The sequence below is a fragment of the Schistocerca nitens genome, unplaced genomic scaffold (assembly GCF_023898315.1).
Source record: "Schistocerca nitens isolate TAMUIC-IGC-003100 unplaced genomic scaffold, iqSchNite1.1 HiC_scaffold_385, whole genome shotgun sequence".
Classification (NCBI taxonomy): domain Eukaryota; kingdom Metazoa; phylum Arthropoda; class Insecta; order Orthoptera; family Acrididae; genus Schistocerca; species Schistocerca nitens.
Window position 1 is genome coordinate 268395 of NW_026045919.1, and position 27500 is coordinate 295894.

At 46.8% G+C, this 27500-nt stretch overlaps 16 non-coding genes across 16 annotated transcripts; all 16 read right to left on the minus strand.

Annotated features, from left to right (window-relative positions):
- Positions 1 to 310: 310 nt before the first annotated feature.
- Positions 311 to 383, minus strand: Trnaf-gaa (transfer RNA phenylalanine (anticodon GAA)). The gene has a single exon. It is a non-coding gene; the product is annotated as a tRNA-Phe (tRNA).
- A 4006-nt stretch (positions 384 to 4389) lies between these two features.
- Positions 4390 to 4471, minus strand: Trnas-cga (transfer RNA serine (anticodon CGA)). The gene has a single exon. It is a non-coding gene; the product is annotated as a tRNA-Ser (tRNA).
- Positions 4472 to 4608: 137 nt separating this feature from the next.
- Positions 4609 to 4681, minus strand: Trnak-uuu (transfer RNA lysine (anticodon UUU)). Its single transcript has one exon. It is a non-coding gene; the product is annotated as a tRNA-Lys (tRNA).
- A 538-nt stretch (positions 4682 to 5219) lies between these two features.
- Positions 5220 to 5292, minus strand: Trnaf-gaa (transfer RNA phenylalanine (anticodon GAA)). Its single transcript has one exon. It is a non-coding gene; the product is annotated as a tRNA-Phe (tRNA).
- Positions 5293 to 9301: 4009 nt separating this feature from the next.
- Positions 9302 to 9383, minus strand: Trnas-cga (transfer RNA serine (anticodon CGA)). The gene has a single exon. It is a non-coding gene; the product is annotated as a tRNA-Ser (tRNA).
- A 137-nt stretch (positions 9384 to 9520) lies between these two features.
- Trnak-uuu (transfer RNA lysine (anticodon UUU)) lies at positions 9521 to 9593 on the minus strand. Its single transcript has one exon. It is a non-coding gene; the product is annotated as a tRNA-Lys (tRNA).
- A 538-nt stretch (positions 9594 to 10131) lies between these two features.
- Positions 10132 to 10204, minus strand: Trnaf-gaa (transfer RNA phenylalanine (anticodon GAA)). The gene has a single exon. It is a non-coding gene; the product is annotated as a tRNA-Phe (tRNA).
- A 4008-nt stretch (positions 10205 to 14212) lies between these two features.
- Positions 14213 to 14294, minus strand: Trnas-cga (transfer RNA serine (anticodon CGA)). Its single transcript has one exon. It is a non-coding gene; the product is annotated as a tRNA-Ser (tRNA).
- Positions 14295 to 14431: 137 nt separating this feature from the next.
- Positions 14432 to 14504, minus strand: Trnak-uuu (transfer RNA lysine (anticodon UUU)). Its single transcript has one exon. It is a non-coding gene; the product is annotated as a tRNA-Lys (tRNA).
- Positions 14505 to 15042: 538 nt separating this feature from the next.
- Positions 15043 to 15115, minus strand: Trnaf-gaa (transfer RNA phenylalanine (anticodon GAA)). The gene has a single exon. It is a non-coding gene; the product is annotated as a tRNA-Phe (tRNA).
- A 4004-nt stretch (positions 15116 to 19119) lies between these two features.
- Trnas-cga (transfer RNA serine (anticodon CGA)) lies at positions 19120 to 19201 on the minus strand. Its single transcript has one exon. It is a non-coding gene; the product is annotated as a tRNA-Ser (tRNA).
- Positions 19202 to 19338: 137 nt separating this feature from the next.
- Positions 19339 to 19411, minus strand: Trnak-uuu (transfer RNA lysine (anticodon UUU)). Its single transcript has one exon. It is a non-coding gene; the product is annotated as a tRNA-Lys (tRNA).
- A 538-nt stretch (positions 19412 to 19949) lies between these two features.
- Positions 19950 to 20022, minus strand: Trnaf-gaa (transfer RNA phenylalanine (anticodon GAA)). Its single transcript has one exon. It is a non-coding gene; the product is annotated as a tRNA-Phe (tRNA).
- A 4008-nt stretch (positions 20023 to 24030) lies between these two features.
- On the minus strand, positions 24031 to 24112 carry Trnas-cga (transfer RNA serine (anticodon CGA)). Its single transcript has one exon. It is a non-coding gene; the product is annotated as a tRNA-Ser (tRNA).
- A 137-nt stretch (positions 24113 to 24249) lies between these two features.
- On the minus strand, positions 24250 to 24322 carry Trnak-uuu (transfer RNA lysine (anticodon UUU)). Its single transcript has one exon. It is a non-coding gene; the product is annotated as a tRNA-Lys (tRNA).
- A 538-nt stretch (positions 24323 to 24860) lies between these two features.
- Trnaf-gaa (transfer RNA phenylalanine (anticodon GAA)) lies at positions 24861 to 24933 on the minus strand. The gene has a single exon. It is a non-coding gene; the product is annotated as a tRNA-Phe (tRNA).
- Between the last annotated feature and the right edge of the window lie 2567 nt (positions 24934 to 27500).

A 27500-nucleotide genomic window follows, 5' to 3' on the forward strand; every position in this document is an offset into this window, starting at 1 on the left:
TGTTCTGTCGACACTCACTGGGCAACTGGAAAATTCACAAGCATTTCGAATGCAATGTTTCCCACGTTTTCGCTCATTTCACGGTTCCGTTGGAGACGTTCTTCACGTCCTGACACAAAAAAGGGAACGCAATAGGTAGGACTTTTTTTTTATTTTCTTGCTTCCCAGGCATTTGCCTACTGTGTTCCTCTTATGGCATGCACTGGACAACCAGAACAGCTACAGGAGGGAGTCATTTTTGTTCTCGGCGGTAGTTACATTATCACAAACTCAGAGCAATTCCATTGGCGTCAGCTTCAAAACGAATGCATGCCGAAACCCGGGATCGAACCAGGGACCTTTAGATCTTCAGTCTAACGCTCTCCCAACTGAGCTATTTCGGCTGACGTTGAACGTCTCTGTTTTGCACGTCTTCGTTGACCTCTGCCCCGTCGCCAATTTCACAGTCATCTTCATCTGATAAGACACAGGGACGCTGAAAGGCGAGCAGCAGATGCAGTGAAGTACCACACACATTTCTTCTGCTTCCATCATCGTAACAAGCAAACACTTCGACTCGATTCATGTAATATTGACTTCGCTGACGCTAGAAAACCTGTGCTATATCGATGCCACGTGCAACTCGTGTGCAAAGAACGAGACACAAGAAGCAGTGAGCCTCTCCAGCGTGTGAGAGGCAGCATCTAGCAGATACACACGGTAAAACATTTGACTTGCGCTAGCTCATAAATTGCTACACGTCATCGTCTGCAAGCTAAAATGGACACATCTGCACTGCCCAGAGAGGTGACACTTGCACTGACACCTGGTGGACGGCTGTGAGACGAGGAGATGAGCTGTGGCTTCTGGGCGCGACTGTAGCGCTGCACCCTGCACATTGCTGGCGATCCACGTGTTTAGTGGAGACGCAACCGCTAGGATGCAGCTGAACGTCCTTCTTCTGAGAGCGAGAAAATTTTCGCAGTCGGCAGGACTCGAACCTACGCTCCCAGAGGGAATCTGATTTCAAGTCAGACGCCTTAACCACTTTTTTTTTTTTTTTTTTTTTTTATACTCGAACCCACAATCCCCGGTTTAGGAGACCGATGCCTTATCCATTTTTTTTTTGCCTTATCCATTTTTTTTAACGCCTTAACCACTTTTTTTTATCTTTTTTTTTGTCTCCTTGCAGCTCGGTGGAGGCGTGTTGGGCAGGGGTCGAATCCCGAGGCCTGGCCATGACGTCTCCTCCTCCCTGCACTGAAGCACAGTCGCACCAAGACGTAGTAATTGTCCTTGGTTCAGAGTCTTATGATACTTATATGTGGACACGGGGGTCATGATGCGTCGTCTATCCAAACAGGTAAAAGCTTGGCAGGAAGGTAAAAGAACTAAGAACTAGCGAGAATGTCTTCCGTATCATGAAGTGAGATCAGTATGCCCCTATACCGGTGCCATTAATGCATCTGGCGCAGTAATTATCAATAGAAGTGGAAACTTAACCAATCCCCTGCTTTTCGAAAACAATACTAAGCATATTCGCAAAGTCCCTCTTAAGATGTGGGAAAGATTTTTGCGTCCAGTACTCATGAAGCATGTAACCAATAAACGAAATAAAATCGGAAAGACCATCACCATCAACCACTGCAAAAATGTAACGGCCAAGAAGCCACATAATGGTGTTGTTCTTTGTCCGGGGATAAAAAACCGTGTCCGGCCAGCAGAGGATATCAGTTGTAAATGCCGATTCCGAACTCCTGGTGAGTAACGCCAATTGTCGGCGCAGCCAGTACCACATGCGAAGACGGTCAGCGCAGGTAAATCGGTGTGGGAGCGTATCAACACAACCACACGTTTGACAAAGCGGAGAGACACATAAACCTATACAATGAAGTCGTACGTTCGTAGGAATCAGCTGATTAACCACCTTATACCATAGGGAGGCAACAGTTGCTGAATGAACGGGTAAGCTAATATTCGTCCATATGTTACGCCAATTAAAACGGGGATACTGCAAAACAATCGGGTTGGAAGAAAACGACCTGTGCCATTTGGCAAGCAGTGTTCGCGTAGTAAAAACAGGACGACGTTGTAAGTGGAGATCCAGGTAACTAATCTCAATGTAGAAGTCCCGAACATGTCGTAGCTTCGCATTTAGAGACCCTACGTTAATAGGCGGTGACAAGCTCTCAGGACGAACGACATGGAGTAATCGCGAAGTAACAGTCGGGGACTCAGAAAATAAAAGATGGAGGGTTCGCTTAACATAAAGGGCAGCAGCCTTGACACGGACATCGGTGAACGACAAGCCGCCCTCAAGACGCGGCTTCGTAAAAACATCACAACGTAATTTAAAAATGTGCCCCCGCCAAATATATCTGTTAATAAGCTGGACCATTTTTGCACCCTGCATTCGGGGAAGCGGAAACAACTGAGCAACGTAATATACTTTACATAAAACATAAGTGTCTAATACACGCTTTTTTTGCAGTAGCGGTATCGAACGCCATGAGTGTTCGAATAAAACACCTTGAAGCTTGGAAATGGCCACTTGCCAATTTTTTGCAGCCATACGAAGAGGACACCGTTCAAGATAGATACCTAAATGTGTATGGTGTTCAACAGCCATAACCCACGGAATAACCACACGTTCAAAGCCCCGCAAATTCAGGAGTTTGCTTTTACGGGGGTTAATACGAGAACCTGAGGCTGCAGAAAATTTATCTAGTTCCATTTTCAACAGCGGCACTTCTGCGGCGGAACGAAGCAAAACAACCAAATCATCAGCATAAGCTGTTGCTGTCTGGGTAACCCCAGAGATCGTAAGACCACGAAGTGTCGAGTTGAGACGTGTGAGGAGTGGTTGAAGGGAGAGAGCATAAAGGGTCATGGATAAAGGGCTACCTTGCGGGACGCCACGTTTAATATCAATGACCTTCGTCAGCTGGCCATTAATGTCAATCTTAGCAGAAATGCCAGTCGTCATATTCTTAAGTACCAGCAGCGCCTTTTCATTAAAACCGAGTCGGCGCAGCAGAAGCTCTAAAAACGAATGGGACACACGATCAAAAGCCTTACTAAAATCAACAAATAAAAGCGCACAGGAAATATTGGTGACAGCGACAATCGACACAATATCACGATACCCCGCCAGAGGCGTCAAGATGGAGCGCCCCGGAAAGCAGCTTTGACAAGGAGTTATCACAGGTGTAAGCAAGAGGGATAGACGTGCATTAACAGCCCTAGCAGCCGTCTTATAATCAAAATTTAAAAGGGTTAAAGGACGAAAGTCACTAGCTGTCTTCAAACCAGCAGCTTTCGGTATCAGGACAACCGTACCTCTCTTGAAATCGGCTGGAATTGAGCCACCATTCAAAATTTCATTTACTATATCCGTAAAAACAGGCCCTATAATAGGCCAAAAGCGAACAAAAAACTCCTTAGGAAGGCCATCCGGACCAGGAGATTTGTGAGATGGTGAACAAGCAATAAAAGCTGAAATTTCGTCTGCAGTAAAAGGAGCTAAAAATTCCGTATTATGGTCCTCTGTTAAAACTGATGGGATAGCAGTTAAAATCTCGTCATTATCAACCGGATCAGAATCAGCCACAGCATATAAGGTCTCATAGTAGCAGGTAAGTTCATGGGTTATTTGATTCTGTAAGGTAAGCCGGCGACCATCAGCTGCCATTAACCACTCGGCCACGACTGCCTGTGGCAATATCGACTTCCGACAAGTGAAAGTGACATCTTTAGAAGCAATCCGATGGCAGAAAGCGGCGTGGCCTCACTCTTTTCTCTAGTGTTTCCATTGCCAGCACATTAGCCGTTACGAAAGTGTATTAATTTTCGCCCAGACAGGGGCTTCAACCCAACACCCTTTGGTTGAAAACCTAACGCTCTACCGACTGAGCTACCGTACAGCTGCGTGGTGTGCGAGTGATTCACATGTCGTAATTACTGGCTCATGGCTCCAATGGCGACTTCACCGACTTCCCACTGACGCACCGCTGACGCTGCTTTTCTGTCGTCTTAAGCGGTGGACATACTTGCAAGTAGCTGCGAGATCTTAACAAAAGAAACGCTGCACCATTGCTTTTGCCGCACTCGAATGACTGAATTTCGATTCTTAAAAAGAAATGAATGTTCGCTCTGTCCAACACTTCCAAGCACATCTGTGTACTCACAAACTCGGCGTCGGCGCGAGAAAATGACGGGAGCGCACTCGTGGGCCTGCGACGGCTTTCTGCAGTCCCAGCGTCAGTGCGAGGTGAACCGGTAGCCACAGGAAGCAGCGGCCGTTGCGAAACTCAGTATTCTTAAATTTTCGTCTTGTTGAGAGTGGCGTCATTGGTTTGCATCCGCGTTCACGTGTGTGAAAATATTTGCTGCTCTTTACGCAAAATCGCACGCAGCCGGTAGGACTCGAACCTACGCTCCCAGAGGGAATCTGATTTCGAGTCAGACGCCTTAACCACTCGGCCACGACTGCCGGTAGCGCGAGTTCTGCCGACACATGCAACTGCTACCGTTTAAAGCACTGTGGTGTCAGGAAACGGCGTAGTTGCATTCTTTTCCGTAGTGTTTCCACCTCTACTAGACGAATCACTACCAAAGTATTAAAATTTCCGCCCGGACAGGGACTTGAACCCTGGCCCCTTAGGTTAAAAGCCTAATGCTCTACCGACTGAGCTATCCGGGCTCACAAGACGTTTGTAAACCTTCCACGATACACAACTGCACATTGACTCATGTCCTTTACTGTTGTGCACTCGCTGCATGGAGCTGTAACTAATAAAACGTCGCCTGGATGCTGTCTACAAACTTATCGTGCTAAGCTCGTAACAGACTATCGAAGAATGCTGACACATGACGCAAGAACAAATTGCAGCAATCGTTACGTCTCATACGTTGGAGCAGAGGATTTACGTGTTCTGTCGACACTCACTGGGCAACTGGAAAATTCACAAGCATTTCGAATGCAATGTTTCCCACGTTTTCGCTCATTTCACGGTTCCGTTGGAGACGTTCTTCACGTCCTGACACAAAAAAGGGAACGCAATAGGTAGGACTTTTTTTTTATTTTCTTGCTTCCCAGGCATTTGCCTACTGTGTTCCTCTTATGGCATGCACTGGACAACCAGAACAGCTACAGGAGGGAGTCATTTTTGTTCTCGGCGGTAGTTACATTATCACAAACTCAGAGCAATTCCATTGGCGTCAGCTTCAAAACGAATGCATGCCGAAACCCGGGATCGAACCAGGGACCTTTAGATCTTCAGTCTAACGCTCTCCCAACTGAGCTATTTCGGCTGACGTTGAACGTCTCTGTTTTGCACGTCTTCGTTGACCTCTGCCCCGTCGCCAATTTCACAGTCATCTTCATCTGATAAGACACAGGGACGCTGAAAGGCGAGCAGCAGATGCAGTGAAGTACCACACACATTTCTTCTGCTTCCATCATCGTAACAAGCAAACACTTCGACTCGATTCATGTAATATTGACTTCGCTGACGCTAGAAAACCTGTGCTATATCGATGCCACGTGCAACTCGTGTGCAAAGAACGAGACACAAGAAGCAGTGAGCCTCTCCAGCGTGTGAGAGGCAGCATCTAGCAGATACACACGGTAAAACATTTGACTTGCGCTAGCTCATAAATTGCTACACGTCATCGTCTGCAAGCTAAAATGGACACATCTGCACTGCCCAGAGAGGTGACACTTGCACTGACACCTGGTGGACGGCTGTGAGACGAGGAGATGAGCTGTGGCTTCTGGGCGCGACTGTAGCGCTGCACCCTGCACATTGCTGGCGATCCACGTGTTTAGTGGAGACGCAACCGCTAGGATGCAGCTGAACGTCCTTCTTCTGAGAGCGAGAAAATTTTCGCAGTCGGCAGGACTCGAACCTACGCTCCCAGAGGGAATCTGATTTCAAGTCAGACGCCTTAACGACTTTTTTTTTTTTTTTTTTTTTTTTATACTCGAACCCACAATCCCCGGTTTAGGAGACCGATGCCTTATCCATTTTTTTTTTTGCCTTATCCATTTTTTTTAACGCCTTAACCACTTTTTTTTTATCTTTTTTTTTGTCTCCTTGCAGCTCGGTGGAGGCGTGTTGGGCAGGGGTCGAATCCCGAGGCCTGGCCATGACGTCTCCTCCTCCCTGCACTGAAGCACAGTCGCACCAAGACGTAGTAATTGTCCTTGGTTCAGAGTCTTATGATACTTATATGTGGACACGGGGGTCATGATGCGTCGTCTATCCAAACAGGTAAAAGCTTGGCAGGAAGGTAAAAGAACTAAGAACTAGCGAGAATGTCTTCCGTATCATGAAGTGAGATCAGTATGCCCCTATACCGGTGCCATTAATGCATCTGGCGCAGTAATTATCAATAGAAGTGGAAACTTAACCAATCCCCTGCTTTTCGAAAACAATACTAAGCATATTCGCAAAGTCCCTCTTAAGATGTGGGAAAGATTTTTGCGTCCAGTACTCATGAAGCATGTAACCAATAAACGAAATAAAATCGGAAAGACCATCACCATCAACCACTGCAAAAATGTAACGGCCAAGAAGCCACATAATGGTGTTGTTCTTTGTCCGGGGATAAAAAACCGTGTCCGGCCAGCAGAGGATATCAGTTGTAAATGCCGATTCCGAACTCCTGGTGAGTAACGCCAATTGTCGGCGCAGCCAGTACCACATGCGAAGACGGTCAGCGCAGGTAAATCGGTGTGGGAGCGTATCAACACAACCACACGTTTGACAAAGCGGAGAGACACATAAACCTATACGATGAAGTCGTACGTTCGTAGGAATCAGCTGATTAACCACCTTATACCATAGGGAGGCAACAGTTGCTGAATGAACGGGTAAGCTAATATTCGTCCATATGTTACGCCAATTAAAACGGGGATACTGCAAAACAATCGGGTTGGAAGAAAACGACCTGTGCCATTTGGCAAGCAGTGTTCGCGTAGTAAAAACAGGACGACGTTGTAAGTGGAGATCCAGGTAACTAATCTCAATGTAGAAGTCCCGAACATGTCGTAGCTTCGCATTTAGAGACCCTACGTTAATAGGCGGTGACAAGCTCTCAGGACGAACGACATGGAGTAATCGCGAAGTAACAGTCGGGGACTCAGAAAATAAAAGATGGAGGGTTCGCTTAACATAAAGGGCAGCAGCCTTGACACGGACATCGGTGAACGACAAGCCGCCCTCAAGACGCGGCTTCGTAAAAACATCACAACGTAATTTAAAAATGTGCCCCCGCCAAATATATCTGTTAATAAGCTGGACCATTTTTGCACCCTGCATTCGGGGAAGCGGAAACAACTGAGCAACGTAATATACTTTACATAAAACATAAGTGTCTAATACACGCTTTTTTTGCAGTAGCGGTATCGAACGCCATGAGTGTTCGAATAAAACACCTTGAAGCTTGGAAATGGCCACTTGCCAATTTTTTGCAGCCATACGAAGAGGACACCGTTCAAGATAGATACCTAAATGTGTATGGTGTTCAACAGCCATAACCCACGGAATAACCACACGTTCAAAGCCCCGCAAATTCAGGAGTTTGCTTTTACGGGGGTTAATACGAGAACCTGAGGCTGCAGAAAATTTATCTAGTTCCATTTTCAACAGCGGCACTTCTGCGGCGGAACGAAGCAAAACAACCAAATCATCAGCATAAGCTGTTGCTGTCTGGGTAACCCCAGAGATCGTAAGACCACGAAGTGTCGAGTTGAGACGTGTGAGGAGTGGTTGAAGGGAGAGAGCATAAAGGGTCATGGATAAAGGGCTACCTTGCGGGACGCCACGTTTAATATCAATGACCTTCGTCAGCTGGCCATTAATGTCAATCTTAGCAGAAATGCCAGTCGTCATATTCTTAAGTACCAGCAGCGCCTTTTCATTAAAACCGAGTCGGCGCAGCAGAAGCTCTAAAAACGAATGGGACACACGATCAAAAGCCTTACTAAAATCAACAAATAAAAGCGCACAGGAAATATTGGTGACAGCGACAATCGACACAATATCACGATACCCCGCCAGAGGCGTCAAGATGGAGCGCCCCGGAAAGCAGCTTTGACAAGGAGTTATCACAGGTGTAAGCAAGAGGGATAGACGTGCATTAACAGCCCTAGCAGCCGTCTTATAATCAAAATTTAAAAGGGTTAAAGGACGAAAGTCACTAGCTGTCTTCAAACCAGCAGCTTTCGGTATCAGGACAACCGTACCTCTCTTGAAATCGGCTGGAATTGAGCCACCATTCAAAATTTCATTTACTATATCCGTAAAAACAGGCCCTATAATAGGCCAAAAGCGAACAAAAAACTCCTTAGGAAGGCCATCCGGACCAGGAGATTTGTGAGATGGTGAACAAGCAATAAAAGCTGAAATTTCGTCTGCAGTAAAAGGAGCTAAAAATTCCGTATTATGGTCCTCTGTTAAAACTGATGGGATAGCAGTTAAAATCTCGTCATTATCAACCGGATCAGAATCAGCCACAGCATATAAGGTCTCATAGTAGCAGGTAAGTTCATGGGTTATTTGATTCTGTAAGGTAAGCCGGCGACCATCAGCTGCCATTAACCACTCGGCCACGACTGCCTGTGGCAATATCGACTTCCGACAAGTGAAAGTGACATCTTTAGAAGCAATCCGATGGCAGAAAGCGGCGTGGCCTCACTCTTTTCTCTAGTGTTTCCATTGCCAGCACATTAGCCGTTACGAAAGTGTATTAATTTTCGCCCAGACAGGGGCTTCAACCCAACACCCTTTGGTTGAAAACCTAACGCTCTACCGACTGAGCTACCGTACAGCTGCGTGGTGTGCGAGTGATTCACATGTCGTAATTACTGGCTTATGGCTCCAATGGCGACTTCACCGACTTCCCACTGACGCACCGCTGACGCTGCTTTTCTGTCGTCTTAAGCGGTGGACATACTTGCAAGTAGCTGCGAGATCTTAACAAAAGAAACGCTGCACCATTGCTTTTGCCGCACTCGAATGACTGAATTACGATTCTTAAAAAGAAATGAATGTTCGCTCTGTCCAACACTTCCAAGCACATCTGTGTACTCACAAACTCGGCGTCGGCGCGAGAAAATGACGGGAGCGCACTCGTGGGCCTGCGACGGCTTTCTGCAGTCCCAGCGTCAGTGCGAGGTGAACCGGTAGCCACAGGAAGCAGCGGCCGTTGCGAAACTCAGTATTCTTAAATTTTCGTCTTGTTGAGAGTGGCGTCATTGGTTTGCATCCGCGTTCACGTGTGTGAAAATATTTGCTGCTCTTTACGCAAAATCGCACGCAGCCGGTAGGACTCGAACCTACGCTCCCAGAGGGAATCTGATTTCGAGTCAGACGCCTTAACCACTCGGCCACGACTGCCGGTAGCGCGAGTTCTGCCGACACATGCAACTGCTACCGTTTAAAGCACTGTGGTGTCAGGAAACGGCGTAGTTGCATTCTTTTCCGTAGTGTTTCCACCTCTACTAGACGAATCACTACCAAAGTATTAAAATTTCCGCCCGGACAGGGACTTGAACCCTGGACCCTTAGGTTAAAAGCCTAATGCTCTACCGACTGAGCTATCCGGGCTCACAAGACGTTTGTAAACCTTCCACGATACACAACTGCACATTGACTCATGTCCTTTACTGTTGTGCACTCGCTGCATGGAGCTGTAACTAATAAAACGTCGCCTGGATGCTGTCTACAAACTTATCGTGCTAAGCTCGTAACAGACTATCGAAGAATGCTGACACATGACGCAAGAACAAATTGCAGCAATCGTTACGTCTCATACGTTGGAGCAGAGGATTTACGTGTTCTGTCGACACTCACTGGGCAACTGGAAAATTCACAAGCATTTCGAATGCAATGTTTCCCACGTTTTCGCTCATTTCACGGTTCCGTTGGAGACGTTCTTCACGTCCTGACACAAAAAAGGGAACGCAATAGGTAGGACTTTTTTTTTATTTTCTTGCTTCCCAGGCATTTGCCTACTGTGTTCCTCTTATGGCATGCACTGGACAACCAGAACAGCTACAGGAGGGAGTCATTTTTGTTCTCGGCGGTAGTTACATTATCACAAACTCAGAGCAATTCCATTGGCGTCAGCTTCAAAACGAATGCATGCCGAAACCCGGGATCGAACCAGGGACCTTTAGATCTTCAGTCTAACGCTCTCCCAACTGAGCTATTTCGGCTGACGTTGAACGTCTCTGTTTTGCACGTCTTCGTTGACCTCTGCCCCGTCGCCAATTTCACAGTGATCTTCATCTGATAAGACACAGGGACGCTGAAAGGCGAGCAGCAGATGCAGTGAAGTACCACACACATTTCTTCTGCTTCCATCATCGTAACAAGCAAACACTTCGACTCGATTCATGTAATATTGACTTCGCTGACGCTAGAAAACCTGTGCTATATCGATGCCACGTGCAACTCGTGTGCAAAGAACGAGACACAAGAAGCAGTGAGCCTCTCCAGCGTGTGAGAGGCAGCATCTAGCAGATACACACGGTAAAACATTTGACTTGCGCTAGCTCATAAATTGCTACACGTCATCGTCTGCAAGCTAAAATGGACACATCTGCACTGCCCAGAGAGGTGACACTTGCACTGACACCTGGTGGACGGCTGTGAGACGAGGAGATGAGCTGTGGCTTCTGGGCGCGACTGTAGCGCTGCACCCTGCACATTGCTGGCGATCCACGTGTTTAGTGGAGACGCAACCGCTAGGATGCAGCTGAACGTCCTTCTTCTGAGAGCGAGAAAATTTTCGCAGTCGGCAGGACTCGAACCTACGCTCCCAGAGGGAATCTGATTTCAAGTCAGACGCCTTAACCACTTTTTTTTTTTTTTTTTTTTTATACTCGAACCCACAATCCCCGGTTTAGGAGACCGATGCCTTATCCATTTTTTTTTTTTTGCCTTATCCATTTTTTTTAACGCCTTAACCACTTTTTTTTTATCTTTTTTTTTGTCTCCTTGCAGCTCGGTGGAGGCGTGTTGGGCAGGGGTCGAATCCCGAGGCCTGGCCATGACGTCTCCTCCTCCCTGCACTGAAGCACAGTCGCACCAAGACGTAGTAATTGTCCTTGGTTCAGAGTCTTATGATACTTATATGTGGACACGGGGGTCATGATGCGTCGTCTATCCAAACAGGTAAAAGCTTGGCAGGAAGGTAAAAGAACTAAGAACTAGCGAGAATGTCTTCCGTATCATGAAGTGAGATCAGTATGCCCCTATACCGGTGCCATTAATGCATCTGGCGCAGTAATTATCAATAGAAGTGGAAACTTAACCAATCCCCTGCTTTTCGAAAACAATACTAAGCATATTCGCAAAGTCCCTCTTAAGATGTGGGAAAGATTTTTGCGTCCAGTACTCATGAAGCATGTAACCAATAAACGAAATAAAATCGGAAAGACCATCACCATCAACCACTGCAAAAATGTAACGGCCAAGAAGCCACATAATGGTGTTGTTCTTTGTCCGGGGATAAAAAACCGTGTCCGGCCAGCAGAGGATATCAGTTGTAAATGCCGATTCCGAACTCCTGGTGAGTAACGCCAATTGTCGGCGCAGCCAGTACCACATGCGAAGACGGTCAGCGCAGGTAAATCGGTGTGGGAGCGTATCAACACAACCACACGTTTGACAAAGCGGAGAGACACATAAACCTATACGATGAAGTCGTACGTTCGTAGGAATCAGCTGATTAACCACCTTATACCATAGGGAGGCAACAGTTGCTGAATGAACGGGTAAGCTAATATTCGTCCATATGTTACGCCAATTAAAACGGGGATACTGCAAAACAATCGGGTTGGAAGAAAACGACCTGTGCCATTTGGCAAGCAGTGTTCGCGTAGTAAAAACAGGACGACGTTGTAAGTGGAGATCCAGGTAACTAATCTCAATGTAGAAGTCCCGAACATGTCGTAGCTTCGCATTTAGAGACCCTACGTTAATAGGCGGTGACAAGCTCTCAGGACGAACGACATGGAGTAATCGCGAAGTAACAGTCGGGGACTCAGAAAATAAAAGATGGAGGGTTCGCTTAACATAAAGGGCAGCAGCCTTGACACGGACATCGGTGAACGACAAGCCGCCCTCAAGACGCGGCTTCGTAAAAACATCACAACGTAATTTAAAAATGTGCCCCCGCCAAATATATCTGTTAATAAGCTGGACCATTTTTGCACCCTGCATTCGGGGAAGCGGAAACAACTGAGCAACGTAATATACTTTACATAAAACATAAGTGTCTAATACACGCTTTTTTTGCAGTAGCGGTATCGAACGCCATGAGTGTTCGAATAAAACACCTTGAAGCTTGGAAATGGCCACTTGCCAATTTTTTGCAGCCATACGAAGAGGACACCGTTCAAGATAGATACCTAAATGTGTATGGTGTTCAACAGCCATAACCCACGGAATAACCACACGTTCAAAGCCCCGCAAATTCAGGAGTTTGCTTTTACGGGGGTTAATACGAGAACCTGAGGCTGCAGAAAATTTATCTAGTTCCATTTTCAACAGCGGCACTTCTGCGGCGGAACGAAGCAAAACAACCAAATCATCAGCATAAGCTGTTGCTGTCTGGGTAACCCCAGAGATCGTAAGACCACGAAGTGTCGAGTTGAGACGTGTGAGGAGTGGTTGAAGGGAGAGAGCATAAAGGGTCATGGATAAAGGGCTACCTTGCGGGACGCCACGTTTAATATCAATGACCTTCGTCAGCTGGCCATTAATGTCAATCTTAGCAGAAATGCCAGTCGTCATATTCTTAAGTACCAGCAGCGCCTTTTCATTAAAACCGAGTCGGCGCAGCAGAAGCTCTAAAAACGAATGGGACACACGATCAAAAGCCTTACTAAAATCAACAAATAAAAGCGCACAGGAAATATTGGTGACAGCGACAATCGACACAATATCACGATACCCCGCCAGAGGCGTCAAGATGGAGCGCCCCGGAAAGCAGCTTTGACAAGGAGTTATCACAGGTGTAAGCAAGAGGGATAGACGTGCATTAACAGCCCTAGCAGCCGTCTTATAATCAAAATTTAAAAGGGTTAAAGGACGAAAGTCACTAGCTGTCTTCAAACCAGCAGCTTTCGGTATCAGGACAACCGTACCTCTCTTGAAATCGGCTGGAATTGAGCCACCATTCAAAATTTCATTTACTATATCCGTAAAAACAGGCCCTATAATAGGCCAAAAGCGAACAAAAAACTCCTTAGGAAGGCCATCCGGACCAGGAGATTTGTGAGATGGTGAACAAGCAATAAAAGCTGAAATTTCGTCTGCAGTAAAAGGAGCTAAAAATTCCGTATTATGGTCCTCTGTTAAAACTGATGGGATAGCAGTTAAAATCTCGTCATTATCAACCGGATCAGAATCAGCCACAGCATATAAGGTCTCATAGTAGCAGGTAAGTTCATGGGTTATTTGATTCTGTAAGGTAAGCCGGCGACCATCAGCTGCCATTAACCACTCGGCCACGACTGCCTGTGGCAATATCGACTTCCGACAAGTGAAAGTGACATCTTTAGAAGCAATCCGATGGCAGAAAGCGGCGTGGCCTCACTCTTTTCTCTAGTGTTTCCATTGCCAGCACATTAGCCGTTACGAAAGTGTATTAATTTTCGCCCAGACAGGGGCTTCAACCCAACACCCTTTGGTTGAAAACCTAACGCTCTACCGACTGAGCTACCGTACAGCTGCGTGGTGTGCGAGTGATTCACATGTCGTAATTACTGGCTTATGGCTCCAATGGCGACTTCACCGACTTCCCACTGACGCACCGCTGACGCTGCTTTTCTGTCGTCTTAAGCGGTGGACATACTTGCAAGTAGCTGCGAGATCTTAACAAAAGAAACGCTGCACCATTGCTTTTGCCGCACTCGAATGACTGAATTACGATTCTTAAAAAGAAATGAATGTTCGCTCTGTCCAACACTTCCAAGCACATCTGTGTACTCACAAACTCGGCGTCGGCGCGAGAAAATGACGGGAGCGCACTCGTGGGCCTGCGACGGCTTTCTGCAGTCCCAGCGTCAGTGCGAAGTGAACCGGTAGCCACAGGAAGCAGCGGCCGTTGCGAAACTCAGTATTCTTAAATTTTCGTCTTGTTGAGAGTGGCGTCATTGGTTTGCATCCGCGTTCACGTGTGTGAAAATATTTGCTGCTCTTTACGCAAAATCGCACGCAGCCGGTAGGACTCGAACCTACGCTCCCAGAGGGAATCTGATTTCGAGTCAGACGCCTTAACCACTCGGCCACGACTGCCGGTAGCGCGAGTTCTGCCGACACATGCAACTGCTACCGTTTAAAGCACTGTGGTGTCAGGAAACGGCGTAGTTGCATTCTTTTCCGTAGTGTTTCCACCTCTACTAGACGAATCACTACCAAAGTATTAAAATTTCCGCCCGGACAGGGACTTGAACCCTGGACCCTTAGGTTAAAAGCCTAATGCTCTACCGACTGAGCTATCCGGGCTCACAAGACGTTTGTAAACCTTCCACGATACACAACTGCACATTGACTCATGTCCTTTACTGTTGTGCACTCGCTGTATGGAGCTGTAACTAATAAAACGTCGCCTGGATGCTGTCTACAAACTTATCGTGCTAAGCTCGTAACAGACTATCGAAGAATGCTGACACATGACGCAAGAACAAATTGCAGCAATCGTTACGTCTCATACGTTGGAGCAGAGGATTTACGTGTTCTGTCGACACTCACTGGGCAACTGGAAAATTCACAAGCATTTCGAATGCAATGTTTCCCACGTTTTCGCTCATTTCACGGTTCCGTTGGAGACGTTCTTCACGTCCTGACACAAAAAAGGGAACGCAATAGGTAGGACTTTTTTTTTATTTTCTTGCTTCCCAGGCATTTGCCTACTGTGTTCCTCTTATGGCATGCACTGGACAACCAGAACAGCTACAGGAGGGAGTCATTTTTGTTCTCGGCGGTAGTTACATTATCACAAACTCAGAGCAATTCCATTGGCGTCAGCTTCAAAACGAATGCATGCCGAAACCCGGGATCGAACCAGGGACCTTTAGATCTTCAGTCTAACGCTCTCCCAACTGAGCTATTTCGGCTGACGTTGAACGTCTCTGTTTTGCACGTCTTCGTTGACCTCTGCCCCGTCGCCAATTTCACAGTGATCTTCATCTGATAAGACACAGGGACGCTGAAAGGCGAGCAGCAGATGCAGTGAAGTACCACACACATTTCTTCTGCTTCCATCATCGTAACAAGCAAACACTTCGACTCGATTCATGTAATATTGACTTCGCTGACGCTAGAAAACCTGTGCTATATCGATGCCACGTGCAACTCGTGTGCAAAGAACGAGACACAAGAAGCAGTGAGCCTCTCCAGCGTGTGAGAGGCAGCATCTAGCAGATACACACGGTAAAACATTTGACTTGCGCTAGCTCATAAATTGCTACACGTCATCGTCTGCAAGCTAAAATGGACACATCTGCACTGCCCAGAGAGGTGACACTTGCACTGACACCTGGTGGACGGCTGTGAGACGAGGAGATGAGCTGTGGCTTCTGGGCGCGACTGTAGCGCTGCACCCTGCACATTGCTGGCGATCCACGTGTTTAGTGGAGACGCAACCGCTAGGATGCAGCTGAACGTCCTTCTTCTGAGAGCGAGAAAATTTTCGCAGTCGGCAGGACTCGAACCTACGCTCCCAGAGGGAATCTGATTTCAAGTCAGACGCCTTAACCACTTTTTTTTTTTTTTTTTTTTTTATACTCGAACCCACAATCCCCGGTTTAGGAGACCGATGCCTTATCCATTTTTTTTTGCCTTATCCATTTTTTTTAACGCCTTAACCACTTTTTTTTATCTTTTTTTTTGTCTCCTTGCAGCTCGGTGGAGGCGTGTTGGGCAGGGGTCGAATCCCGAGGCCTGGCCATGACGTCTCCTCCTCCCTGCACTGAAGCACAGTCGCACCAAGACGTAGTAATTGTCCTTGGTTCAGAGTCTTATGATACTTATATGTGGACACGGGGGTCATGATGCGTCGTCTATCCAAACAGGTAAAAGCTTGGCAGGAAGGTAAAAGAACTAAGAACTAGCGAGAATGTCTTCCGTATCATGAAGTGAGATCAGTATGCCCCTATACCGGTGCCATTAATGCATCTGGCGCAGTAATTATCAATAGAAGTGGAAACTTAACCAATCCCCTGCTTTTCGAAAACAATACTAAGCATATTCGCAAAGTCCCTCTTAAGATGTGGGAAAGATTTTTGCGTCCAGTACTCATGAAGCATGTAACCAATAAACGAAATAAAATCGGAAAGACCATCACCATCAACCACTGCAAAAATGTAACGGCCAAGAAGCCACATAATGGTGTTGTTCTTTGTCCGGGGATAAAAAACCGTGTCCGGCCAGCAGAGGATATCAGTTGTAAATGCCGATTCCGAACTCCTGGTGAGTAACGCCAATTGTCGGCGCAGCCAGTACCACATGCGAAGACGGTCAGCGCAGGTAAATCGGTGTGGGAGCGTATCAACACAACCACACGTTTGACAAAGCGGAGAGACACATAAACCTATACGATGAAGTCGTACGTTCGTAGGAATCAGCTGATTAACCACCTTATACCATAGGGAGGCAACAGTTGCTGAATGAACGGGTAAGCTAATATTCGTCCATATGTTACGCCAATTAAAACGGGGATACTGCAAAACAATCGGGTTGGAAGAAAACGACCTGTGCCATTTGGCAAGCAGTGTTCGCGTAGTAAAAACAGGACGACGTTGTAAGTGGAGATCCAGGTAACTAATCTCAATGTAGAAGTCCCGAACATGTCGTAGCTTCGCATTTAGAGACCCTACGTTAATAGGCGGTGACAAGCTCTCAGGACGAACGACATGGAGTAATCGCGAAGTAACAGTCGGGGACTCAGAAAATAAAAGATGGAGGGTTCGCTTAACATAAAGGGCAGCAGCCTTGACACGGACATCGGTGAACGACAAGCCGCCCTCAAGACGCGGCTTCGTAAAAACATCACAACGTAATTTAAAAATGTGCCCCCGCCAAATATATCTGTTAATAAGCTGGACCATTTTTGCACCCTGCATTCGGGGAAGCGGAAACAACTGAGCAACGTAATATACTTTACATAAAACATAAGTGTCTAATACACGCTTTTTTTGCAGTAGCGGTATCGAACGCCATGAGTGTTCGAATAAAACACCTTGAAGCTTGGAAATGGCCACTTGCCAATTTTTTGCAGCCATACGAAGAGGACACCGTTCAAGATAGATACCTAAATGTGTATGGTGTTCAACAGCCATAACCCACGGAATAACCACACGTTCAAAGCCCCGCAAATTCAGGAGTTTGCTTTTACGGGGGTTAATACGAGAACCTGAGGCTGCAGAAAATTTATCTAGTTCCATTTTCAACAGCGGCACTTCTGCGGCGGAACGAAGCAAAACAACCAAATCATCAGCATAAGCTGTTGCTGTCTGGGTAACCCCAGAGATCGTAAGACCACGAAGTGTCGAGTTGAGACGTGTGAGGAGTGGTTGAAGGGAGAGAGCATAAAGGGTCATGGATAAAGGGCTACCTTGCGGGACGCCACGTTTAATATCAATGACCTTCGTCAGCTGGCCATTAATGTCAATCTTAGCAGAAATGCCAGTCGTCATATTCTTAAGTACCAGCAGCGCCTTTTCATTAAAACCGAGTCGGCGCAGCAGAAGCTCTAAAAACGAATGGGACACACGATCAAAAGCCTTACTAAAATCAACAAATAAAAGCGCACAGGAAATATTGGTGACAGCGACAATCGACACAATATCACGATACCCCGCCAGAGGCGTCAAGATGGAGCGCCCCGGAAAGCAGCTTTGACAAGGAGTTATCACAGGTGTAAGCAAGAGGGATAGACGTGCATTAACAGCCCTAGCAGCCGTCTTATAATCAAAATTTAAAAGGGTTAAAGGACGAAAGTCACTAGCTGTCTTCAAACCAGCAGCTTTCGGTATCAGGACAACCGTACCTCTCTTGAAATCGGCTGGAATTGAGCCACCATTCAAAATTTCATTTACTATATCCGTAAAAACAGGCCCTATAATAGGCCAAAAGCGAACAAAAAACTCCTTAGGAAGGCCATCCGGACCAGGAGATTTGTGAGATGGTGAACAAGCAATAAAAGCTGAAATTTCGTCTGCAGTAAAAGGAGCTAAAAATTCCGTATTATGGTCCTCTGTTAAAACTGATGGGATAGCAGTTAAAATCTCGTCATTATCAACCGGATCAGAATCAGCCACAGCATATAAGGTCTCATAGTAGCAGGTAAGTTCATGGGTTATTTGATTCTGTAAGGTAAGCCGGCGACCATCAGCTGCCATTAACCACTCGGCCACGACTGCCTGTGGCAATATCGACTTCCGACAAGTGAAAGTGACATCTTTAGAAGCAATCCGATGGCAGAAAGCGGCGTGGCCTCACTCTTTTCTCTAGTGTTTCCATTGCCAGCACATTAGCCGTTACGAAAGTGTATTAATTTTCGCCCAGACAGGGGCTTCAACCCAACACCCTTTGGTTGAAAACCTAACGCTCTACCGACTGAGCTACCGTACAGCTGCGTGGTGTGCGAGTGATTCACATGTCGTAATTACTGGCTTATGGCTCCAATGGCGACTTCACCGACTTCCCACTGACGCACCGCTGACGCTGCTTTTCTGTCGTCTTAAGCGGTGGACATACTTGCAAGTAGCTGCGAGATCTTAACAAAAGAAACGCTGCACCATTGCTTTTGCCGCACTCGAATGACTGAATTACGATTCTTAAAAAGAAATGAATGTTCGCTCTGTCCAACACTTCCAAGCACATCTGTGTACTCACAAACTCGGCGTCGGCGCGAGAAAATGACGGGAGCGCACTCGTGGGCCTGCGACGGCTTTCTGCAGTCCCAGCGTCAGTGCGAGGTGAACCGGTAGCCACAGGAAGCAGCGGCCGTTGCGAAACTCAGTATTCTTAAATTTTCGTCTTGTTGAGAGTGGCGTCATTGGTTTGCATCCGCGTTCACGTGTGTGAAAATATTTGCTGCTCTTTACGCAAAATCGCACGCAGCCGGTAGGACTCGAACCTACGCTCCCAGAGGGAATCTGATTTCGAGTCAGACGCCTTAACCACTCGGCCACGACTGCCGGTAGCGCGAGTTCTGCCGACACATGCAACTGCTACCGTTTAAAGCACTGTGGTGTCAGGAAACGGCGTAGTTGCATTCTTTTCCGTAGTGTTTCCACCTCTACTAGACGAATCACTACCAAAGTATTAAAATTTCCGCCCGGACAGGGACTTGAACCCTGGACCCTTAGGTTAAAAGCCTAATGCTCTACCGACTGAGCTATCCGGGCTCACAAGACGTTTGTAAACCTTCCACGATACACAACTGCACATTGACTCATGTCCTTTACTGTTGTGCACTCGCTGCATGGAGCTGTAACTAATAAAACGTCGCCTGGATGCTGTCTACAAACTTATCGTGCTAAGCTCGTAACAGACTATCGAAGAATGCTGACACATGACGCAAGAACAAATTGCAGCAATCGTTACGTCTCATACGTTGGAGCAGAGGATTTACGTGTTCTGTCGACACTCACTGGGCAACTGGAAAATTCACAAGCATTTCGAATGCAATGTTTCCCACGTTTTCGCTCATTTCACGGTTCCGTTGGAGACGTTCTTCACGTCCTGACACAAAAAAGGGAACGCAATAGGTAGGACTTTTTTTTTATTTTCTTGCTTCCCAGGCATTTGCCTACTGTGTTCCTCTTATGGCATGCACTGGACAACCAGAACAGCTACAGGAGGGAGTCATTTTTGTTCTCGGCGGTAGTTACATTATCACAAACTCAGAGCAATTCCATTGGCGTCAGCTTCAAAACGAATGCATGCCGAAACCCGGGATCGAACCAGGGACCTTTAGATCTTCAGTCTAACGCTCTCCCAACTGAGCTATTTCGGCTGACGTTGAACGTCTCTGTTTTGCACGTCTTCGTTGACCTCTGCCCCGTCGCCAATTTCACAGTCATCTTCATCTGATAAGACACAGGGACGCTGAAAGGCGAGCAGCAGATGCAGTGAAGTACCACACACATTTCTTCTGCTTCCATCATCGTAACAAGCAAACACTTCGACTCGATTCATGTAATATTGACTTCGCTGACGCTAGAAAACCTGTGCTATATCGATGCCACGTGCAACTCGTGTGCAAAGAACGAGACACAAGAAGCAGTGAGCCTCTCCAGCGTGTGAGAGGCAGCATCTAGCAGATACACACGGTAAAACATTTGACTTGCGCTAGCTCATAAATTGCTACACGTCATCGTCTGCAAGCTAAAATGGACACATCTGCACTGCCCAGAGAGGTGACACTTGCACTGACACCTGGTGGACGGCTGTGAGACGAGGAGATGAGCTGTGGCTTCTGGGCGCGACTGTAGCGCTGCACCCTGCACATTGCTGGCGATCCACGTGTTTAGTGGAGACGCAACCGCTAGGATGCAGCTGAACGTCCTTCTTCTGAGAGCGAGAAAATTTTCGCAGTCGGCAGGACTCGAACCTACGCTCCCAGAGGGAATCTGATTTCAAGTCAGACGCCTTAACCACTTTTTTTTTTTTTTTTTTTTTTTTATACTCGAACCCACAATCCCCGGTTTAGGAGACCGATGCCTTATCCATTTTTTTTTTGCCTTATCCATTTTTTTTAACGCCTTAACCACTTTTTTTTTATCTTTTTTTTTGTCTCCTTGCAGCTCGGTGGAGGCGTGTTGGGCAGGGGTCGAATCCCGAGGCCTGGCCATGACGTCTCCTCCTCCCTGCACTGAAGCACAGTCGCACCAAGACGTAGTAATTGTCCTTGGTTCAGAGTCTTATGATACTTATATGTGGACACGGGGGTCATGATGCGTCGTCTATCCAAACAGGTAAAAGCTTGGCAGGAAGGTAAAAGAACTAAGAACTAGCGAGAATGTCTTCCGTATCATGAAGTGAGATCAGTATGCCCCTATACCGGTGCCATTAATGCATCTGGCGCAGTAATTATCAATAGAAGTGGAAACTTAACCAATCCCCTGCTTTTCGAAAACAATACTAAGCATATTCGCAAAGTCCCTCTTAAGATGTGGGAAAGATTTTTGCGTCCAGTACTCATGAAGCATGTAACCAATAAACGAAATAAAATCGGAAAGACCATCACCATCAACCACTGCAAAAATGTAACGGCCAAGAAGCCACATAATGGTGTTGTTCTTTGTCCGGGGATAAAAAACCGTGTCCGGCCAGCAGAGGATATCAGTTGTAAATGCCGATTCCGAACTCCTGGTGAGTAACGCCAATTGTCGGCGCAGCCAGTACCACATGCGAAGACGGTCAGCGCAGGTAAATCGGTGTGGGAGCGTATCAACACAACCACACGTTTGACAAAGCGGAGAGACACATAAACCTATACGATGAAGTCGTACGTTCGTAGGAATCAGCTGATTAACCACCTTATACCATAGGGAGGCAACAGTTGCTGAATGAACGGGTAAGCTAATATTCGTCCATATGTTACGCCAATTAAAACGGGGATACTGCAAAACAATCGGGTTGGAAGAAAACGACCTGTGCCATTTGGCAAGCAGTGTTCGCGTAGTAAAAACAGGACGACGTTGTAAGTGGAGATCCAGGTAACTAATCTCAATGTAGAAGTCCCGAACATGTCGTAGCTTCGCATTTAGAGACCCTACGTTAATAGGCGGTGACAAGCTCTCAGGACGAACGACATGGAGTAATCGCGAAGTAACAGTCGGGGACTCAGAAAATAAAAGATGGAGGGTTCGCTTAACATAAAGGGCAGCAGCCTTGACACGGACATCGGTGAACGACAAGCCGCCCTCAAGACGCGGCTTCGTAAAAACATCACAACGTAATTTAAAAATGTGCCCCCGCCAAATATATCTGTTAATAAGCTGGACCATTTTTGCACCCTGCATTCGGGGAAGCGGAAACAACTGAGCAACGTAATATACTTTACATAAAACATAAGTGTCTAATACACGCTTTTTTTGCAGTAGCGGTATCGAACGCCATGAGTGTTCGAATAAAACACCTTGAAGCTTGGAAATGGCCACTTGCCAATTTTTTGCAGCCATACGAAGAGGACACCGTTCAAGATAGATACCTAAATGTGTATGGTGTTCAACAGCCATAACCCACGGAATAACCACACGTTCAAAGCCCCGCAAATTCAGGAGTTTGCTTTTACGGGGGTTAATACGAGAACCTGAGGCTGCAGAAAATTTATCTAGTTCCATTTTCAACAGCGGCACTTCTGCGGCGGAACGAAGCAAAACAACCAAATCATCAGCATAAGCTGTTGCTGTCTGGGTAACCCCAGAGATCGTAAGACCACGAAGTGTCGAGTTGAGACGTGTGAGGAGTGGTTGAAGGGAGAGAGCATAAAGGGTCATGGATAAAGGGCTACCTTGCGGGACGCCACGTTTAATATCAATGACCTTCGTCAGCTGGCCATTAATGTCAATCTTAGCAGAAATGCCAGTCGTCATATTCTTAAGTACCAGCAGCGCCTTTTCATTAAAACCGAGTCGGCGCAGCAGAAGCTCTAAAAACGAATGGGACACACGATCAAAAGCCTTACTAAAATCAACAAATAAAAGCGCACAGGAAATATTGGTGACAGCGACAATCGACACAATATCACGATACCCCGCCAGAGGCGTCAAGATGGAGCGCCCCGGAAAGCAGCTTTGACAAGGAGTTATCACAGGTGTAAGCAAGAGGGATAGACGTGCATTAACAGCCCTAGCAGCCGTCTTATAATCAAAATTTAAAAGGGTTAAAGGACGAAAGTCACTAGCTGTCTTCAAACCAGCAGCTTTCGGTATCAGGACAACCGTACCTCTCTTGAAATCGGCTGGAATTGAGCCACCATTCAAAATTTCATTTACTATATCCGTAAAAACAGGCCCTATAATAGGCCAAAAGCGAACAAAAAACTCCTTAGGAAGGCCATCCGGACCAGGAGATTTGTGAGATGGTGAACAAGCAATAAAAGCTGAAATTTCGTCTGCAGTAAAAGGAGCTAAAAATTCCGTATTATGGTCCTCTGTTAAAACTGATGGGATAGCAGTTAAAATCTCGTCATTATCAACCGGATCAGAATCAGCCACAGCATATAAGGTCTCATAGTAGCAGGTAAGTTCATGGGTTATTTGATTCTGTAAGGTAAGCCGGCGACCATCAGCTGCCATTAACCACTCGGCCACGACTGCCTGTGGCAATATCGACTTCCGACAAGTGAAAGTGACATCTTTAGAAGCAATCCGATGGCAGAAAGCGGCGTGGCCTCACTCTTTTCTCTAGTGTTTCCATTGCCAGCACATTAGCCGTTACGAAAGTGTATTAATTTTCGCCCAGACAGGGGCTTCAACCCAACACCCTTTGGTTGAAAACCTAACGCTCTACCGACTGAGCTACCGTACAGCTGCGTGGTGTGCGAGTGATTCACATGTCGTAATTACTGGCTTATGGCTCCAATGGCGACTTCACCGACTTCCCACTGACGCACCGCTGACGCTGCTTTTCTGTCGTCTTAAGCGGTGGACATACTTGCAAGTAGCTGCGAGATCTTAACAAAAGAAACGCTGCACCATTGCTTTTGCCGCACTCGAATGACTGAATTACGATTCTTAAAAAGAAATGAATGTTCGCTCTGTCCAACACTTCCAAGCACATCTGTGTACTCACAAACTCGGCGTCGGCGCGAGAAAATGACGGGAGCGCACTCGTGGGCCTGCGACGGCTTTCTGCAGTCCCAGCGTCAGTGCGAGGTGAACCGGTAGCCACAGGAAGCAGCGGCCGTTGCGAAACTCAGTATTCTTAAATTTTCGTCTTGTTGAGAGTGGCGTCATTGGTTTGCATCCGCGTTCACGTGTGTGAAAATATTTGCTGCTCTTTACGCAAAATCGCACGCAGCCGGTAGGACTCGAACCTACGCTCCCAGAGGGAATCTGATTTCGAGTCAGACGCCTTAACCACTCGGCCACGACTGCCGGTAGCGCGAGTTCTGCCGACACATGCAACTGCTACCGTTTAAAGCACTGTGGTGTCAGGAAACGGCGTAGTTGCATTCTTTTCCGTAGTGTTTCCACCTCTACTAGACGAATCACTACCAAAGTATTAAAATTTCCGCCCGGACAGGGACTTGAACCCTGGACCCTTAGGTTAAAAGCCTAATGCTCTACCGACTGAGCTATCCGGGCTCACAAGACGTTTGTAAACCTTCCACGATACACAACTGCACATTGACTCATGTCCTTTACTGTTGTGCACTCGCTGCATGGAGCTGTAACTAATAAAACGTCGCCTGGATGCTGTCTACAAACTTATCGTGCTAAGCTCGTAACAGACTATCGAAGAATGCTGACACATGACGCAAGAACAAATTGCAGCAATCGTTACGTCTCATACGTTGGAGCAGAGGATTTACGTGTTCTGTCGACACTCACTGGGCAACTGGAAAATTCACAAGCATTTCGAATGCAATGTTTCCCACGTTTTCGCTCATTTCACGGTTCCGTTGGAGACGTTCTTCACGTCCTGACACAAAAAAGGGAACGCAATAGGTAGGACTTTTTTTTTATTTTCTTGCTTCCCAGGCATTTGCCTACTGTGTTCCTCTTATGGCATGCACTGGACAACCAGAACAGCTACAGGAGGGAGTCATTTTTGTTCTCGGCGGTAGTTACATTATCACAAACTCAGAGCAATTCCATTGGCGTCAGCTTCAAAACGAATGCATGCCGAAACCCGGGATCGAACCAGGGACCTTTAGATCTTCAGTCTAACGCTCTCCCAACTGAGCTATTTCGGCTGACGTTGAACGTCTCTGTTTTGCACGTCTTCGTTGACCTCTGCCCCGTCGCCAATTTCACAGTCATCTTCATCTGATAAGACACAGGGACGCTGAAAGGCGAGCAGCAGATGCAGTGAAGTACCACACACATTTCTTCTGCTTCCATCATCGTAACAAGCAAACACTTCGACTCGATTCATGTAATATTGACTTCGCTGACGCTAGAAAACCTGTGCTATATCGATGCCACGTGCAACTCGTGTGCAAAGAACGAGACACAAGAAGCAGTGAGCCTCTCCAGCGTGTGAGAGGCAGCATCTAGCAGATACACACGGTAAAACATTTGACTTGCGCTAGCTCATAAATTGCTACACGTCATCGTCTGCAAGCTAAAATGGACACATCTGCACTGCCCAGAGAGGTGACACTTGCACTGACACCTGGTGGACGGCTGTGAGACGAGGAGATGAGCTGTGGCTTCTGGGCGCGACTGTAGCGCTGCACCCTGCACATTGCTGGCGATCCACGTGTTTAGTGGAGACGCAACCGCTAGGATGCAGCTGAACGTCCTTCTTCTGAGAGCGAGAAAATTTTCGCAGTCGGCAGGACTCGAACCTACGCTCCCAGAGGGAATCTGATTTCAAGTCAGACGCCTTAACCACTTTTTTTTTTTTTTTTTTTTTTTATACTCGAACCCACAATCCCCGGTTTAGGAGACCGATGCCTTATCCATTTTTTTTTTGCCTTATCCATTTTTTTTAACGCCTTAACCACTTTTTTTTTATCTTTTTTTTTGTCTCCTTGCAGCTCGGTGGAGGCGTGTTGGGCAGGGGTCGAATCCCGAGGCCTGGCCATGACGTCTCCTCCTCCCTGCACTGAAGCACAGTCGCACCAAGACGTAGTAATTGTCCTTGGTTCAGAGTCTTATGATACTTATATGTGGACACGGGGGTCATGATGCGTCGTCTATCCAAACAGGTAAAAGCTTGGCAGGAAGGTAAAAGAACTAAGAACTAGCGAGAATGTCTTCCGTATCATGAAGTGAGATCAGTATGCCCCTATACCGGTGCCATTAATGCATCTGGCGCAGTAATTATCAATAGAAGTGGAAACTTAACCAATCCCCTGCTTTTCGAAAACAATACTAAGCATATTCGCAAAGTCCCTCTTAAGATGTGGGAAAGATTTTTGCGTCCAGTACTCATGAAGCATGTAACCAATAAACGAAATAAAATCGGAAAGACCATCACCATCAACCACTGCAAAAATGTAACGGCCAAGAAGCCACATAATGGTGTTGTTCTTTGTCCGGGGATAAAAAACCGTGTCCGGCCAGCAGAGGATATCAGTTGTAAATGCCGATTCCGAACTCCTGGTGAGTAACGCCAATTGTCGGCGCAGCCAGTACCACATGCGAAGACGGTCAGCGCAGGTAAATCGGTGTGGGAGCGTATCAACACAACCACACGTTTGACAAAGCGGAGAGACACATAAACCTATACGATGAAGTCGTACGTTCGTAGGAATCAGCTGATTAACCACCTTATACCATAGGGAGGCAACAGTTGCTGAATGAACGGGTAAGCTAATATTCGTCCATATGTTACGCCAATTAAAACGGGGATACTGCAAAACAATCGGGTTGGAAGAAAACGACCTGTGCCATTTGGCAAGCAGTGTTCGCGTAGTAAAAACAGGACGACGTTGTAAGTGGAGATCCAGGTAACTAATCTCAATGTAGAAGTCCCGAACATGTCGTAGCTTCGCATTTAGAGACCCTACGTTAATAGGCGGTGACAAGCTCTCAGGACGAACGACATGGAGTAATCGCGAAGTAACAGTCGGGGACTCAGAAAATAAAAGATGGAGGGTTCGCTTAACATAAAGGGCAGCAGCCTTGACACGGACATCGGTGAACGACAAGCCGCCCTCAAGACGCGGCTTCGTAAAAACATCACAACGTAATTTAAAAATGTGCCCCCGCCAAATATATCTGTTAATAAGCTGGACCATTTTTGCACCCTGCATTCGGGGAAGCGGAAACAACTGAGCAACGTAATATACTTTACATAAAACATAAGTGTCTAATACACGCTTTTTTTGCAGTAGCGGTATCGAACGCCATGAGTGTTCGAATAAAACACCTTGAAGCTTGGAAATGGCCACTTGCCAATTTTTTGCAGCCATACGAAGAGGACACCGTTCAAGATAGATACCTAAATGTGTATGGTGTTCAACAGCCATAACCCACGGAATAACCACACGTTCAAAGCCCCGCAAATTCAGGAGTTTGCTTTTTACGGGGGTTAATACGAGAACCTGAGGCTGCAGAAAATTTATCTAGTTCCATTTTCAACAGCGGCACTTCTGCGGCGGAACGAAGCAAAACAACCAAATCATCAGCATAAGCTGTTGCTGTCTGGGGTAACCCCAGAGATCGTAAGACCACGAAGTGTCGAGTTGAGACGTGTGAGGAGTGGTTGAAGGGAGAGAGCATAAAGGGTCATGGATAAAGGGCTACCTTGCGGGACGCCACGTTTAATATCAATGACCTTCGTCAGCTGGCCATTAATGTCAATCTTAGC